Source organism: Halictus rubicundus, unplaced genomic scaffold (genome assembly GCF_050948215.1).
Source record: "Halictus rubicundus isolate RS-2024b unplaced genomic scaffold, iyHalRubi1_principal scaffold0046, whole genome shotgun sequence".
Taxonomy (NCBI): Eukaryota; Metazoa; Arthropoda; class Insecta; order Hymenoptera; family Halictidae; genus Halictus; species Halictus rubicundus.
In genome coordinates, this window is record NW_027488587.1 from 736703 (window position 1) to 752492 (window position 15790).

The window sequence follows — 15790 nt, forward strand, 5'->3', positions numbered from 1 at the left end:
TCTACCTTATAATCTCCCCTATCCTATCCAATTACCTATCCGATCCTCTATCCTATCCTATCCTCTATCCTATCCTCTATACCATCCTCTATCCTATCCTATCCTCGATCCGATCCTCTATCCTACCCTATCCTCTTTAATATCGTTTACTCTATCATATCCTATCCTCTATCCTATAATATCATCTATCCTATACTATCCTCTATCCTATCCTGTCTTTTATCCTATCCTATCCTCTATCCTATCCTGTCTCTTATCCTATCCTATCCTCTATCCTATCCTATCCTCTATCCTATACTATCCTCTAACTTATCCTATCATCTATCCTATCCAATTACCTATCCTATCCTCTACCCTATCCTTTCCTCTATCCTATCCTATCCTCTATCCGATCCTCTATCCTATCCTCTATCCTATCCTATCCGATCCTCTATCCTATCCTCTATCCTATACTATCCTCTACCTTATCCTATCCTCTATCCTATCCAATTACCTATCCTATCCTCGATCCTATCCTATCCTCCATCCTATCCTATCCTCTATCAGATCCTCTATCCTATACTAGCCTCTACCTTACCCTCTCCCCTATCCTATCCAATTACCTATCCGATCCTCTATCCTATCCTATCCTCTATCCTATCCTTTCCTCTATCCTATCCTATCCTCTATCCGATCCCCTATCCTATCCTCTATCCTATCCTCTATCCTATCCTATCCGATCCTCTATCCTATCCTCTATCCTATACTATCCTCTACCATATCCTATCCTCTATCCTATCCAATTACCTATCCTACCCTCGATCCTATCCTATCCTCCATCCTATCCTATCCTCTATCAGATCCTCTATCCTATACTAGCCTCTACCTTATAATCTCCCCTATCCTATCCAATTACCTATCCGATCCTCTATCCTATCCTATCCTCTATCCGATCGTATCCTCTATCAGATCCTCTATCCTATCCTATCATCTATCCTATCCTCTATCGTATCCTATCCTATCCTCTTTCCTATCCTATCCTCTATCCTATCCTATCCTCTATCCTATCCTCTATACCATCCTCTATCCTATCCTATCCTCGATCCGATCCTCTATCCTATCCTATCCTCTATAATATCGTTTACTCTATCATATCCTATCCTCTATCCTATAATATCATCTATCCTATCCTATCCTCCATCCTATCCTGTCTTTTATCCTATCCTATCCACTATCCTATCCTGTCTTTTATCCTATCCTATCCTCTATCCTATCCTATCCTCTATCCTATACTATCCTCTAACTTATCCTATCATCTATCCTATCCAATTACCTATCCTATCCTCTAACCTATCCTTTCCTCTATCCTATCCTATCCTCTATCCGATCCTCTATCCTATCCTCTATCCTATCCTATCCGATCCTCTATCCTATCCTCTATCCTATACTATCCTCTACCTTATCCTATCCTCTATCCTATCCAATTACCTATCCTATCCTCGATCCTATCCTATCCTCCATCCTATCCTATCCTCTATCAGATCCTCTATCCTATAGTAGCCTCTACCTTACCCTCTCCCCTATCCTATCCAATTACCTATCCGATCCTCTATCCTATCCTATCCTCTATCCGATCGTATCCTCTATCAGATCCTCTATCCTATCCTATCATCTATCCTATCCTCTATCGTATCCTATCCTATCCTCTTTCCTATCCTATCCTCTATCCTATCCTATCCTCTATCCTATCCTCTATACCATCCTCTATCCTATCCTATCCTCTATCCGATCCTCTATCCTATCCTATCCTCTATAATATCGTTTACTCTATCATATCCTATCCTCTATCCTATAATATCATCTATCCTATTCTATCCTCTATCCCATCCTATCCTCTATCCTATCCTATCCTCTATCCTATCCTCTCCTCTATCCTATCCTATCCTCTATCCCATCCTATCCTCTGTCCTATCCTATCCTCTATCCTTTCCTATCCTCTATCCTATCCTATCCTCTATCCTATCCTCTATCCTATCCTATCCTCTATCCTATCCTATTCCCTATCCTATCCTCTATCCTATACTATCCTCTAACTTATCCTATCCTCTATCCTATCCAATTACCTATCCTATCCTCTATCCTATCCTTTCCTCTATCCTATCCTATCCTCCATCCTATCCTATCCTCTATCAGATCCTCTATCCTATACTAGCCTCTACCTTATAATCTCCCCTATCCTATCCAATTACCTATCCGATCCTCTATCCTATCCTATCCTCTATCCTATCCTCTATACCATCCTCTATCCTATCCTATCCTCGATCCGATCCTCTATCCGACCCTATCCTCTTTAATATCGTTTACTCTATCATATCCTATCCTCTATCCTATAATATCATCTATCCTATACTATCCTCTATCCTATCCTGTCTTTTATCCTATCCTATCCTCTATCCTATCCTGTCTCTTATCCTATCCTATCCTCTATCCTATCCTATCCTCTATCCTATACTATCCTCTAACTTATCCTATCATCTATCCTATCCAATTACCTATCCTATCCTCTACCCTATCCTTTCCTCTATCCTATCCTATCCTCTATCCGATCCTCTATCCTATCCTCTATCCTATCCTATCCGATCCTCTATCCTATCCTCTATCCTATACTATCCTCTACCTTATCCTATCCTCTATCCTATCCAATTACCTATCCTATCCTCGATCCTATCCTATCCTCCATCCTATCCTATCCTCTATCAGATCCTCTATCCTATACTAGCCTCTACCTTACCCTCTCCCCTATCCTATCCAATTACCTATCCGATCCTCTATCCTATCCTATCCTCTATCCTATCCTTTCCTCTATCCTATCCTATCCTCTATCCGATCCCCTATCCTATCCTCTATCCTATCCTCTATCCTATCCTATCCGATCCTCTATCCTATCCTCTATCCTATACTATCCTCTACCATATCCTATCCTCTATCCTATCCAATTACCTATCCTACCCTCGATCCTATCCTATCCTCCATCCTATCCTATCCTCTATCAGATCCTCTATCCTATACTAGCCTCTACCTTATAATCTCCCCTATCCTATCCAATTACCTATCCGATCCTCTATCCTATCCTATCCTCTATCCGATCGTATCCTCTATCAGATCCTCTATCCTATCCTATCATCTATCCTATCCTCTATCGTATCCTATCCTATCCTCTTTCCTATCCTATCCTCTATCCTATCCTATCCTCTATCCTATCCTCTATACCATCCTCTATCCTATCCTATCCTCGATCCGATCCTCTATCCTATCCTATCCTCTATAATATCGTTTACTCTATCATATCCTATCCTCTATCCTATAATATCATCTATCCTATCCTATCCTCTATCCTATCCTGTCTTTTATCCTATCCTATCCACTATCCTATCCTGTCTTTTATCCTATCCTATCCTCTATCCTATCCTATCCTCTATCCTATACTATCCTCTAACTTATCCTATCATCTATCCTATCCAATTACCTATCCTATCCTCTAACCTATCCTTTCCTCTATCCTATCCTATCCTCTATCCGATCCTCTATCCTATCCTCTATCCTATCCTATCCGATCCTCTATCCTATCCTCTATCCTATACTATCCTCTAACTTATCCTATCCTCTATCCTATCCAATTACCTATCCTATCCTCGATCCTATCCTATCCTCCATCCTATCCTATCCTCTATCAGATCCTCTATCCTATAGTAGCCTCTACCTTACCCTCTCCCCTATCCTATCCAATTACCTATCCGATCCTCTATCCTATCCTATCCTCTATCCGATCGTATCCTCTATCAGATCCTCTATCCTATCCTATCATCTATCCTATCCTCTATCGTATCCTATCCTATCCTCTTTCCTATCCTATCCTCTATCCTATCCTATCCTCTATCCTATCCTCTATACCATCCTCTATCCTATCCTATCCTCTATCCGATCCTCTATCCTATCCTATCCTCTATAATATCGTTTACTCTATCATATCCTATCCTCTATCCTATAATATCATCTATCCTATTCTATCCTCTATCCCATCCTATCCTCTATCCTATCCTATCCTCTATCCTATCCTCTCCTCTATCCTATCCTATCCTCTATCCCATCCTATCCTCTGTCCTATCCTATCCTCTATCCTTTCCTATCCTCTATCCTATCCTATCCTCTATCCTATCCTCTATCCTATCCTATCCTCTATCCTATCCTATTCCCTATCCTATCCTCTATCCTATACTATCCTCTAACTTATCCTATCCTCTATCCTATCCAATTACCTATCCTATCCTCTATCCTATCCTTTCCTCTATCCTATCCTATCCTCCATCCTATCCTATCCTCTATCAGATCCTCTATCCTATACTAGCCTCTACCTTATAATCTCCCCTATCCTATCCAATTACCTATCCGATCCTCTATCCTATCCTAACCTCTATCCTATCCTCTATACCATCCTCTATCCTATCCTATCCTGGATCCGATCCTCTATCCTACCCTATCCTCTTTAATATCGTTTACTCTATCATATCCTATCCTCTATCCTATAATATCATCTATCCTATACTATCCTCTATCCTATCCTGTCTTTTATCCTATCCTATCCTCCATCCTATCCTGTCTTTTATCCTATCCTATCCTCTATCCTATCCTATCCTCTATCCTATACTATCCTCTAACTTATCCTATCATCTATCCTATCCAATTACCTATCCTATCCTCTACCCTATCCTTTCCTCTATCCTATCCTATCCTCTATCCGATCCTCTATCCTATCCTCTATCCTATCCTATCCGATCCTCTATCCTATCCTCTATTCTATACTATCCTCTACCTTATCCTATCCTCTATCCTATCCAATTACCTATCCTATCCTCGATCCTATCCTATCCTCCATCCTATCCTATCCTCTATCAGATCCTCTATCCTATACTAGCCTCTACCTTACCCTCTCCCCTATCCTATCCAATTACCTATCCGATCCTCTATCCTATCCTATCCTCTATCCGATCGTATCCTCTATCAGATCCTCTATCCTATCCTATCATCTATCCTATCCTCTATCGTATCCTATCCTATCCTCTTTCCTATCCTATCCTCTATCCTATCCTATCCTCTATCCTATCCTCTATACCATCCTCTATCCTATCCTATCCTCTATCCGATCCTCTATCCTATCCTATCCTCTATAATATCGTTTACTCTATCATATCCTATCCTCTATCCTATAATATCATCTATCCTATTCTATCCTCTATCCTATCCTATCCTCTATCCTATCCTATCCTCTATCCTATCCTCTCCTCTATCCTATCCTATCCTCTATCCTATCCTATAGTCTATCCTCTATCCTATCCTACCCTCTTTCCTATCCTATCATCTATCCTATCCTATCTTCTATCCTATCCTTTCCTCTATCCTATCCTATCCTCTATCCTATCCTATCCTCTATCCGATCCTCTGTCCTATCCTATCCTCTATCCTATCCTCTATCCTACTCTATCCTCTATCCTATCCTATCCTCTATCCTATCCTATCCTCTATCCGATCCTCTATCCTATCCTATCCTCTATCCGATCCTCTATCCTATCCTCTATCCTATACTATCCTCTAACTTATCCTATCCTCTATCCTATCCAATTACCTATCCTATCCTCGATCCTATCCTATCCTCCATCCTATCCTATCCTCTATCAGATCCTCTATCCTATAGTAGCCTCTACCTTACCCTCTCCCCTATCCTATCCAATTACCTATCCGATCCTCTATCCTATCCTATCCTCTATCCGATCGTATCCTCTATCAGATCCTCTATCCTATCCTATCATCTATCCTATCCTCTATCGTATCCTATCCTATCCTCTTTCCTATCCTATCCTCTATCCTATCCTATCCTCTATCCTATCCTCTATACCATCCTCTATCCTATCCTATCCTCTATCCGATCCTCTATCCTATCCTATCCTCTATAATATCGTTTACTCTATCATATCCTATCCTCTATCCTATAATATCATCTATCCTATTCTATCCTCTATCCCATCCTATCCTCTATCCTATCCTATCCTCTATCCTATCCTCTCCTCTATCCTATCCTATCCTCTATCCCATCCTATCCTCTGTCCTATCCTATCCTCTATCCTTTCCTATCCTCTATCCTATCCTATCCTCTATCCTATCCTCTATCCTATCCTATCCTCTATCCTATCCTATTCCCTATCCTATCCTCTATCCTATACTATCCTCTAACTTATCCTATCCTCTATCCTATCCAATTACCTATCCTATCCTCTATCCTATCCTTTCCTCTATCCTATCCTATCCTCCATCCTATCCTATCCTCTATCAGATCCTCTATCCTATACTAGCCTCTACCTTATAATCTCCCCTATCCTATCCAATTACCTATCCGATCCTCTATCCTATCCTAACCTCTATCCTATCCTCTATACCATCCTCTATCCTATCCTATCCTGGATCCGATCCTCTATCCTACCCTATCCTCTTTAATATCGTTTACTCTATCATATCCTATCCTCTATCCTATAATATCATCTATCCTATACTATCCTCTATCCTATCCTGTCTTTTATCCTATCCTATCCTCCATCCTATCCTGTCTTTTATCCTATCCTATCCTCTATCCTATCCTATCCTCTATCCTATACTATCCTCTAACTTATCCTATCATCTATCCTATCCAATTACCTATCCTATCCTCTACCCTATCCTTTCCTCTATCCTATCCTATCCTCTATCCGATCCTCTATCCTATCCTCTATCCTATCCTATCCGATCCTCTATCCTATCCTCTATTCTATACTATCCTCTACCTTATCCTATCCTCTATCCTATCCAATTACCTATCCTATCCTCGATCCTATCCTATCCTCCATCCTATCCTATCCTCTATCAGATCCTCTATCCTAAACTAGCCTCTACCTTACCCTCTCCCCTATCCTATCCAATTACCTATCCGATCCTCTATCCTATCCTATCCTCTATCCGATCGTATCCTCTATCAGATCCTCTATCCTATCCTATCATCTATCCTATCCTCTATCGTATCCTATCCTATCCTCTTTCCTATCCTATCCTCTATCCTATCCTATCCTCTATCCTATCCTCTATACCATCCTCTATCCTATCCTATCCTCTATCCGATCCTCTATCCTATCCTATCCTCTATAATATCGTTTACTCTATCATATCCTATCCTCTATCCTATAATATCATGTATCCTATTCTATCCTCTATCCTATCCTATCCTCTATCCTATCCTATCCTCTATCCTATCCTCTCCTCTATCCTATCCTATCCTCTATCCTATCCTATAGTCTGTCCTCTATCCTATCCTACCCTCTTTCCTATCCTATCATCTATCCTATCCTATCTTCTATCCTATCCTTTCCTCTATCCTATCCTATCCTCTATCCTATCCTATCCTCTATCCGATCCTCTGTCCTATCCTATCCTCTATCCTATCCTCTATCCTACTCTATCCTCTATCCTATCCTATCCTCTATCCTATCCTATCCTCTATCCGATCCTCTATCCTATCCTATCCTCTATCCGATCCTCTATCCTATCCTATCCTCTATCATATCCTATCCTCTATCCGATCCTCTATCCAATCCTATCCTCTATTCTATCCTTATCCTCTATCCTATACTATCCTCTATCCGATCCTATCCTCTATCCTATACTATCCTCTAACTTATCCTATCCTCTATCCTATCCAATTACCTATCCTATCCTCTATCCTATCCTTTCCTCTATCCTATCCTATCCTCTATCCGATCCTCTATCCTATCCTCTATCCTATCCTATCCTCTATCCCATCCTATCCTCTATCCTATCCTATCCTCTATCCGATCCTCTATCCTATCCTATCCTCTACCCTATCCTATCCTCTATTATATCCTATCCTCTATCCTAGCCTATCCTATCCTCTATCCGATCCTCTATCATATCCTATCCTCTATCCTACCCTATCCTCTATCCTATCCTTTCCTCAATCCTATTATATCCTCTATCCTATCCTATCCTCTATCCTATCCTATCCTATCCTATCCTCTATCCTATCCTGTCCTCTACCCTATCCTATCCTCTATCCTATTCTATCCTCTATCCTATCCTATCCTCTATCCTATCCTATCCTCTATCCTATCCTATCTTCTATCCTATCCTATCCGATCCTCTATCCTATCCTCTATCCTATACTATCCTCTACCTTATCCTATCCTCTATCCTATCCAATTACCTATCCTTTCCTCTATCCTATCCTATCCTCTATCCGATCCTCTATCCTATCCTATCCTGTATCCTATCCTATCCTCTATCAGATCCTCTATCGTATCCTATCATCTATCCTATCCTCTATCGTATCCTATCCTATCCTCTTTCCTATCCTATCCTCTATCCTATCCTATCCTCTATCCTATCCTCTATACCATCCTCTATCCTATCCTATCCTCTATCCGATCCTCTATCCTATACTATCCTCTATCCTATCCTATCCTCTATCCTATCCTATCATCTATCCTCTCCTCTATCCTATCCTATCCTCTATCCTATCCTATCCTCTATCCCATCCTAACCTCTATCCTATCCTACCCTCTTTCCTATCCTATCCTCTATCCTATCCTATCCTCTATCCTATCCTATCCTCTATCCCATCCTATCCTCTATCCTTTCCTATCCTCTATCCTATCCTATAATCTATCCTATCCTCTATCCTATCCTATCCTCTATCCTATCCCCTATCCTATCCTATCCTCTATCATATCCTCTATCCTATCCTATCCTCTATCCTATCCTCTTCTCTATCCTATCCTATCATCTATCCTATTCTATCCGCTATCCTATACTATCCTCTATCCTATCCTATCCATTATCCTATCCTATCCTCTATCCTATCCTATCCTCTATCCTATACTATCCTCTAACTAATCCTATCCTCTATCCTATCCAATTACCTATCCTATCCTCTATCCTATCCTATCCTCTATCCTATCCTATCCTCTATCCTATCCTCTATCCTATACTATCCTCTACCTTATCCTATCCTCTATCATATCCAATTACCTATCCTTTCCTCTATCCTATCCTATCCTCTATCCTATCCTATCCTCTATCCGATCCTCTATCCTATCCTATCCTGTATCCTATCCTATCCTCTATCAGATCCTCTATCGTATCCTATCATCTATCCTATCCTCTATCGTATCCTATCCTATCCTCTTTCCTATCCTATCCTCTATCCTATCCTATCCTCTATCCTATCCTCTATACCATCCTCTATCCTATCCTATCCTCTATCCGATCCTCTATCCTATACTATCCTCTATCCTATCCTATCCTCTATCCTATCCTATCATCTATCCTCTCCTCTATCCTATCCTATCCTCTATCCTATCCTATCCTCTATCCCATCCTAACCTCTATCCTATCCTATAATCTATCCTATCCTCTATCCTATCCTATCCTCTATCCTATCCCCTATCCTATCCTATCCTCTATCCTATCCTCTATCCTATCCTATCCTCTATCCTATCCTCTTCTCTATCCTATCCTATCATCTATCCTATTCTATCCGCTATCCTATACTATCCTCTATCCTATCCTATCCTTTATCCTATCCTATCCTCTATCCTATCCTATCCTCTATCCTATACTATCCTCTAACTAATCCTATCCTCTATCCTATCCAATTACCTATCCTATCCTCTATCCTATCCTATCCTCTATCCTATCCTCTATCCTATACTATCCTCTACCTTATCCTATCCTCTATCATATCCAATTACCTATCCTTTCCTCTATCCTATCCTATCCTCTATCCTATCCTATCCTCTATCCGATCCTCTATCCTATCCTATCCTGTATCCTATCCTATCCTCTATCAGATCCTCTATCGTATCCTATCATCTATCCTATCCTCTATCGTATCCTATCCTATCCTCTTTCCTATCCTATCCTCTATCCTATCCTATCCTCTATCCTATCCTATCCTCTATCCGATCCTCTATCCAATCCTATCCTCTATTCTATCCTTATCCTCTATCCTATACTATCCCCTATCCTATCCTATCCTCTATCCTATCCTATCATCTATCCTCTCCTCTATCCTATCCTATCCTCTATCCTATCCTATCCTCTATCCCATCCTATCCTCTATCCTATCCTACCCTCTTTCCTATCCTATCCTCTATCCTATCCTATCCTCTATCCTATCCTATCCTCTATCCCATCCTATCCTCTATCCTTTCCTATCCTCTATCCTATCCTATAATCTATCCTATCCTCTATCCTATCCGCTATCCTATCCTATCCTCTATCCTATCCTCTATCCTATCCTAACCTCTATCCTATCCTCTTCTCTATCCTATCCTATCATCTATCCTATTCTATCCGCTATCCTATACTATCCTCTATCCTATCCTATCCTTTATCCTATCCTATCCTCTATCCTATCCTATCCTCTATCCTATCCTATCCTATCCTATACTATCCTCTATCCTATCCTATCCTTTATCCTATCCTATCCTCTATCCTATCCTATCCTCTATCCTATACTATCCTCTAACTTATCCTATCCTCTATCCTATCCTATCCTTAATCCTATCCTATCCTCTATCCGATCCTATCCTCTATCCTATACTATCCAATTACCTATCCTATCCTCTATCCTATCCTATCCTCTATCCTATCCTCTATCCTATCCTATCCTCTATCCTATCCTATCCTCTATCCTATCCTATCCTCTATCCTATCCTATCCTCTATCCTATCCTATTCTCTATCCTATCCTATCATCTATCCTATTCTATCCTCTATCCTATCCTATCCTCTACCCTATCCCCTATCCTATCCTATCCTCTATCCTATCCTCTATCCTATCCTATCCTCTATCCTATCCTCTTCTCTATCCTATCCTATCATCTATCCTATTCTATCCGCTATCCTATACTATCCTCTATCCTATCCTATCCTTTATCCTATCCTATCCTCTATCCTATCCTATCCTCTATCCTATACTATCCTCTAACTAATCCTATCCTCTATCCTATCCAATTACCTATCCTATCCTCTATCCTATCCTATCCTCTATCCTATCCTATCCTCTATCCTATCCTCTATCCTATACTATCCTCTACCTTATCCTATCCTCTATCATATCCAATTACCTATCCTTTCCTCTATCCTATCCTATCCTCTATCCTATCCTATCCTCTATCCGATCCTCTATCCTATCCTATCCTCTATCAGATCCTCTATCGTATCCTATCATCTATCCTATCCTCTATCGTATCCTATCCTATCCTCTTTCCTATCCTATCCTCTATCCTATCCTATCCTCTATCCTATCCTCTATACCATCCTCTATCATATCCTATCCTCTATCCGATCCTCTATCCTATACTATCCTCTATCCTATCCTATCCTCTATCCTATCCTATCATCTATCCTCTCCTCTATCCTATCCTATCCTCTATCCTATCCTATCCTCTATCTCATCCTAACCTCTATCCTATCCTACCCTCTTTCCTATCCTATCCTCTATCCTATCCTATCCTCTATCCTATCCTATCCTCTATCCCATCCTATCCTCTATCCTTTCCTATCCTCTATCCTATCCTATCCTCTATCCTATCCTATCCTCTATCCTATCCTCTTCTCTATCCTATCCTATCATCTATCCTATTCTATCCGCTATCCTATACTATCCTCTATCCTATCCTATCCTTTATCCTATCCTATCCTCTATCCTATCCTATCCTCTATCCTATACTATCCTCTAACTAATCCTATCCTCTATCCTATCCAATTACCTATCCTATCCTCTATCCTATCCTATCCTCTATCCTATCCTCTATCCTATACTATCCTCTACCTTATCCTATCCTCTATCATATCCAATTACCTATCCTTTCCTCTATCCTATCCTATCCTCTATCCTATCCTATCCTCTATCCGATCCTCTATCCTATCCTATCCTGTATCCTATCCTATCCTCTATCAGATCCTCTATCGTATCCTATCATCTATCCTATCCTCTATCGTATCCTATCCTATCCTCTTTCCTATCCTATCCTCTATCCTATCCTATCCTCTATCCTATCCTATCCTCTATCCGATCCTCTATCCAATCCTATCCTCTATTCTATCCTTATCCTCTATCCTATACTATCCCCTATCCTATCCTATCCTCTATCCTATCCTATCATCTATCCTCTCCTCTATCCTATCCTATCCTCTATCCTATCCTATCCTCTATCCCATCCTATCCTCTATCCTATCCTACCCTCTTTCCTATCCTATCCTCTATCCTATCCTATCCTCTATCCTATCCTATCCTCTATCCCATCCTATCCTCTATCCTTTCCTATCCTCTATCCTATCCTATAATCTATCCTATCCTCTATCCTATCCGCTATCCTATCCTATCCTCTATCCTATCCTCTATCCTATCCTAACCTCTATCCTATCCTCTTCTCTATCCTATCCTATCATCTATCCTATTCTATCCGCTATCCTATACTATCCTCTATCCTATCCTATCCTTTATCCTATCCTATCCTCTATCCTATCCTATCCTCTATCCTATACTATCCTCTAACTAATCCTATCCTCTATCCTGTCCAATTACCTATCCTATCCTCTATCCTATCCTATCCTCTATCCTATCCTCTATCCTATCCTATCCTATCCTATCCTATCCTCTATCCTATCCTATCCTTTATCCTATCCTATCCTCTATCCTATCCTATCCTCTATCCTATACTATCCTCTAACTTATCCTATCCTCTATCCTATCCTATCCTTAATCCTATCCTATCCTCTATCCGATCCTATCCTCTATCCTATACTATCCAATTACCTATCCTATCCTATCCTATCCTCTATCCTATCCTCTATCCTATCCTATCCTCTATCCTATCCTATCCTCTATCCTATCCTATCCTCTATCCTATCCTATCCTCTATCCTATCCTATTCTCTATCCTATCCTATCATCTATCCTATTCTATCCTCTATCCTATCCTATCCTCTACCCTATCCTATCCTCTATTATATCCTATCCTCTATCCTATCCTATCCTATCCTCTATCCGATCCTCTATCATATCCTATCCTCTATCCTACCCTATCCTCTATCCTATCCTTTCCTCAATCCTATTATATCCTCTATCCTATCCTATCCTCTATCCTATCCTATCCTATCCTATCCTCTATCCTATCCTGTCCTCTACCCTATCCTATCCTCTATCCTATTCTATCCTCTATCCTATCCTATCCTCTATCCTATCCTATCCTCTATCCTATCCTATCTTCTATCCTATCCTATCCGATCCTCTATTCTATCCTCTATCCTATACTATCCTCTACCTTATCCTATCCTCTATCCTATCCAATTACCTATCCTTTCCTCTATCCTATCCTATCCTCTATCCGATCCTCTATCCTATCCTATCCTGTATCCTATCCTATCCTCTATCAGATCCTCTATCGTATCCTATCATCTATCCTATCCTCTATCGTATCCTATCCTATCCTCTTTCCTATCCTATCCTCTATCCTATCCTATCCTCTATCCTATCCTCTATACCATCCTCTATCCTATCCTATCCTCTATCCGATCCTCTATCCTATACTATCCTCTATCCTATCCTATCCTCTATCCAATCCTATCATCTATCCTCTCCTCTATCCTATCCTATCCTCTATCCTATCCTATCCTCTATCCCATCCTAACCTCTATCCTATCCTACCCTCTTTCCTATCCTATCCTCTATCCTATCCTATCCTCTATCCTATCCTATCCTCTATCCCATCCTATCCTCTATCCTTTCCTATCCTCTATCCTATCCTATAATCTATCCTATCCTCTATCCTATCCTATCCTCTATCCTATCCCCTATCCTATCCTATCCTCTATCCTATCCTCTATCCTATCCTATCCTCTATCCTATCCTCTTCTCTATCCTATCCTATCATCTATCCTATCCTATCCTCTATCCTATACTATCCTCTAACTAATCCTATCCTCTATCCTATCCAATTACCTATCCTATCCTCTATCCTATCCTATCCTCTATCCTATCCTATCCTCTATCCTATCCTATCCTCTATCCTATCCTATCCTCTATCCTATCCTCTATCCTATACTATCCTCTACCTTATCCTATCCTCTATCATATCCAATTACCTATCCTTTCCTCTATCCTATCCTATCCTCTATCCTATCCTATCCTCTATCCGATCCTCTATCCTATCCTATCCTGTATCCTATCCTATCCTCTATCAGATCCTCTATCGTATCCTATCATCTATCCTATCCTCTATCGTATCCTATCCTATCCTCTTTCCTATCCTATCCTCTATCCTATCCTATCCTCTATCCTATCCTCTATACCATCCTCTATCGTATCCTATCCTCTATCCGATCCTCTATCCTATACTATCCTCTATCCTATCCTATCCTCTATCCTATCCTATCATCTATCCTCTCCTCTATCCTATCCTATCCTCTATCCTATCCTATCCTCTATCCCATCCTAACCTCTATCCTATCCTACCCTCTTTCCTATCCTATCCTCTATCCTATCCTATCCTCTATCCTATCCTATCCTCTATCCCATCCTATCCTCTATCCTTTCCTATCCTCTATCCTATCCTATAATCTATCCTATCCTCTATCCTATCCTATCCTCTATCCTATCCCCTATCCTATCCTATCCTCTATCCTATCCTCTATCCTATCCTATCCTCTATCCTATCCTCTTCTCTATCCTATCCTATCATCTATCCTATTCTATCCGCTATCCTATACTATCCTCTATCCTATCCTATCCTTTATCCTATCCTATCCTCTATCCTATCCTATCCTCTATCCTATACTATCCTCTAACTAATCCTATCCTCTATCCTATCCAATTACCTATCCTATCCTCTATCCTATCCTATCCTCTATCCTATCCTCTATCCTATACTATCCTCTACCTTATCCTATCCTCTATCATATCCAATTACCTATCCTTTCCTCTATCCTATCCTATCCTCTATCCTATCCTATCCTCTATCCGATCCTCTATCCTATCCTATCCTGTATCCTATCCTATCCTCTATCAGATCCTCTATCGTATCCTATCATCTATCCTATCCTCTATCGTATCCTATCCTATCCTCTTTCCTATCCTATCCTCTATCCTATCCTATCCTCTATCCTATCCTATCCTCTATCCGATCCTCTATCCAATCCTATCCTCTATTCTATCCTTATCCTCTATCCTATACTATCCCCTATCCTATCCTATCCTCTATCCTATCCTATCATCTATCCTCTCCTCTATCCTATCCTATCCTCTATCCTATCCTATCCTCTATCCCATCCTATCCTCTATCCTATCCTACCCTCTTTCCTATCCTATCCTCTATCCTATCCTATCCTCTATCCTATCCTATCCTCTATCCCATCCTATCCTCTATCCTTTCCTATCCTCTATCCTATCCTATAATCTATCCTATCCTCTATCCTATCCGCTATCCTATCCTATCCTCTATCCTATCCTCTATCCTATCCTAACCTCTATCCTATCCTCTTCTCTATCCTATCCTATCATCTATCCTATTCTATCCGCTATCCTATACTATCCTCTATCCTATCCTATCCTTTATCCTATCCTATCCTCTATCCTATCCTATCCTCTATCCTATACTATCCTCTAACTAATCCTATCCTCTATCCTGTCCAATTACCTATCCTATCCTCTAT